The following is a 4,348-nucleotide window of genomic DNA, read 5'->3' on the forward strand; positions in this document are numbered from 1 at the left end:
TGAAAAGGTGAGAATTGGAACAAAAAGATGGATCGAGGAAGAAGTAGAAGGCTCTGAAAACACAGGTTGATCCCATGGTGCTCATAGAGAGCGATCTGGATGAAATTGGTGATAAAGTCAGTGACGCTGCAAAAAAAGTACTATAGCAGTTGGAGTAGCAGTAGATACAAACATCGGGAGGAGTCAAAAAGGATCTTCGGGATGTGAAGCTCCAAGCAACCAAGATCCAAGAGGATGTCGGGAAAGTGAGCGGTGCAGTAGGCAGTTTGGCGCGAGGTCAAAGTACAGGTAGTGAGATAATTTCGTGGCTATCGTAGGATGTGCGAGTCCTCCCCTTTCCTGCAGGTTCAGTCCGCATCGACATCGAGAAGAAGGCACCCTCCTTGATAGAATCCCGAAGATGTGCTTGAACCTTGCCGCGATGCAACTGTAGTCATTGCATGTACTATTATAGGGAGTCATGGAGGAAATTCACATCCAGAAACAACGAGCACCTAGTGCTGTCAGCAAAATAAAGGTTAATAATCAATAGTTGTTCGTCGAGAAGATACAGGTTCTGTAGGAAAAGGAGGTGCTCTAGGCACACATTTCACGACTGGAGTCAGCAGTCGCGGAGGCATGTAGAACAATGCCTGAGCTTCATATTCCTGAGGATGCACAACCAGAAGCAAAGATTATAAAATTAGTTGCTGGTGTGCATGAGGCCAAAGATGAGGTTAATTGAGTTCAATTTGAACTCAACATGAAGATCACTGAGCTGCAATTGAAGATGCAGCCCACGACTCCGCCGGAGGTCCGGGAGCAGTGCGAAGCTACAATCAAAGAAGGAATAACCACTCTGGATGCCACAATTGCAGATGGCACAATAGTATTTGAGTAAGCCATGGAGTTGGTCACTAATCTGGAGGAAGATCCAAACCTACAGACGCTGAATATAGAGATTATGGAGTTGCAGTGGCAGTATGACGAAGTTAGGGCAACAACGCGCTCAATCGCACTAGCGCAGTGCCTTGCAAAATTACAGGTGAGGAAGCAACTCCTCACACTGGTGGAGGCACCATAGAAAAAGGATGCCTTGCTTAAGGCTAGGCTAGAGCCTTTGTTAGAGGAGGCTTATCAAGTAATTACCACTATTTAGGATAAGCTGAAGGGCTTGCAGTAGACGCAACAGACAATGAGGCTGGCTATAGAAGGACTAGTTACAAAGAAGTTAGTTGAGGAGGTGAAGCAGGCAACCACTCAGAGCACTGTTGAAGTTGTTGTGATTCAGGTGGACCGGGGGGATCTTCTCAGCAAGATCGTCGCATCAATTGAGTGACTCGAGGGTGAGTCACAACCTTTGTGTTGGGGGCCTGTTCGGATGGGGTCCCCTGGGTCAGTTTTTGAGTTAAAATAACCCAAGTATTGATGTATTTTTTGTAAATGATGTGAATTCTCCACAATTTGTGGATGCAAAGCGCGTAGATGGTTAGGAGTCAAAAGGGTTTTAGCCCCTTGTGTATGTAAAGTTTGAGTCGGTTTTGAGATCTACCCATGGTCCACAGACCATGGGATTGTATGTAAAAGGCTATAAATAGGCGTGTCTTAGAGAGTCTAAGGCATGTCTTTGGGTAAGAACAGATGGAGTCTTAGAGTGATAACATGGAAAAGTGGGTTAGATCGAAGAGAAAGGCTCTGTAGCTAATTGCGCAGAGGCCTAGGTAGAGTCCACAGCTGAGTGCGCGGACCCCTGCAGCTAAGTGCGTAGGGTAGTTTTGAGTCTGTAAACCCAAACTGAATATCAATAAAGAATATTATTGAAGAATTCATGTGTATATCTATTTATTAATGTTTTCTTCTGTTTAAAATATATGTTGTGGATGGATAATGTGTTTATGAAATATTTATCTAATGATACATGATTCACTTGAATAAGTCCTAATAAATGTATGCAATGCATGTTAAGTACTTTCACGAAGACTTGGATAAAATCTATTATGTTTATTAAATACTTAAAGTAGATCTGCGCGAGATCTGATATAGGTTTTTTTTTTTTGGTGCACATAAGTGGATGAATAGACTGTTAAGGGTCCGCAAAGATTAATCGTGGAACTTCGTGAAGGTCTGAAGGTTGTTTTAATAGAGTGCAGTACCAAGCCCTAAGGATTTATAGATTTGCGAGAAGGAAGATCTAGGGAACTAAAAGACATCACATTGGTCTCTGGATGTGAAAACTTGGTTCCAACATCCCCCCATATTGCTTTGGGTGAGACTATAGCCTGTGATATGTGGGTTGTTGCTAAAAGGGACAGTAGTGTAGAGTTTTGTTGGTTGGCGCAACTAACTATGAACCCGGGTTAGGACCCCCTAAGACAACAATTACACTAGCCAATTGATGGATTGATGAAACTGTCTCAACTCAAGCAAGTAGCTAAAGTGGCTGGGCTTCTAAGTCGTCCTGGGTTAGAATTGGTGGGGTCATATAAATAAGCCCTCCTACTGATTATAGCAACAAATATGTCTTGTATAGTTAGCTAGGGTTGTGGTTCAGCCAATGGCGTGTGTGAGAGGGCATCATGGGTTCGTTCAGAGAGAAACTATGAATAATTCATTGGGAGCTGGAAACCCACGGAAAACTCTGGTGTTGCCAAAGCCAGATTGTTAAAACTCAGGAATAATTATGAGAAGGAGGTCAAAGAGCTTTGCAAGCAATACTTCTGCGAGATGGAGACAAAGAGATTAGAATATCAAGTCAAACGCGAGGCCGAACTAGAATGAATGAGGGTCACCAAAGAAGAGTGTAAGGGTACCAAGAGAGAATGGTCTCAATTGCTTGCAAATCAGTGCCATCTGAGCCCTCCTATGTCACACTCTGCAACATGTCAAGTATGTCACACATTGCAGCATGGAAATCATTAGGCACCCATCGGGGGTGCTCTATTAATCTCTTTCCTCTAATTCCATTAGTGCACACATAAAGAAATCCATCATTGCAGTCATGGAAACCACAAATTCATTACAGTCATGAAAACCATTTTTGAGAAATTTGAAAGTCCTCAGCTGAAAAGCTAGAGACGCTAGAGGATGTTCGTGAAAATCAATGGGAATAAACAACCCTGCATCTACCAGGTGACAATATGTAGAGTCCATGCAAAATAGAACATGGATCTCTTTCCAATGATGCTTTCCAACTAAGGACATCTGTGATTCCACCCACTGACCAATATTACATGAAAATTAAAAAACAAATGCATACTTTCCATTTATTTGTAATTTTATTTACACCTTTTTGGGTATGGGAACGTATGTAAGAGGTGCCAATTTATCTATTTTTAGTATCAGAATCTGTGAATGAGTATCTGATCATTGTGGGTTTCGATGTGTTTGAGCATCAGGTCCCTGCCTTTATCAAAACCACAACAACAACAATTGTTTCAGGAGGATTTTTTATGCCAACAGTTGGTGGTTTCAGGGAATCGTGATGTTAAGAATCTGCCATGCATACCTGTTCTTTCTTGTAGGAATATATCTAGAAAAATGCCACGGAATGTAAGTCAACAATCCTTAATTATAAGTAATATGAAGCATTATACTTGTGCAAAATCTCTATTATGAAAAAGTAAATACACTGTTATTACCTAGAATTACTAGGAATTACACGAATCTAAGCATCTCATGCTAATGCATTTCTGAAATTAAAATTGGGAGTAGTATATATTCATAGCTCTACTTTCTTTATGTTTTTGGTTCATGATTCTTTAATATTTATACCTAGTAGTGGTATGGAGCACCAAACATGTTAGAAAATTATATATTACAGAACAATGGAACACATAAAATATTGCGGAAATATAAACACAGAAAACGCATAAAACAAGAGAGACACTGATATACATGGTTCACCCAATTTGGGTTACATCCACTGAGAAACAGCCAGTCCTTCCTTTTATGTTATCCAACAAACTAAAGAGATACAACCTACAGCAGATCAGTTGTACTTCCCTCTTCTCTCTCGCTCAATCTCCTCTTTGTTCTTGTTCAGAATATAGATCTACATAGACGCAATACAATTCCCTCTTATATAGTGAGAGGTTGCCTTATAGGGCAAAAAACCCTAAATTAAACATAACTTCTACCGTCAGATCTCCGCCTAATGAACGGCTCAGATTGACTATGAAATTACAACATTTTACAAGGAAATTGTACATCTATTTTTAGCTTTGGGGGCGCTGCCCCCGATCCCCCACCAGGGGGGGGGGCTCCTAAAGATCATTTCCCCACCCTAGACGCCCCTTGCAGCACACATATTATGGCCAGCATTGCTGCCACATTACGAACTGGGGTCCAATGTGGTGATCCATCTGAATAA

This window comes from Pinus tabuliformis, chromosome X (assembly GCF_031772625.1).
Source record: "Pinus tabuliformis cultivar Carrire ecotype Pingquan chromosome X, CPIR1, whole genome shotgun sequence".
In the NCBI taxonomy this organism is placed as follows: domain Eukaryota; kingdom Viridiplantae; phylum Streptophyta; class Pinopsida; order Pinales; family Pinaceae; genus Pinus; species Pinus tabuliformis.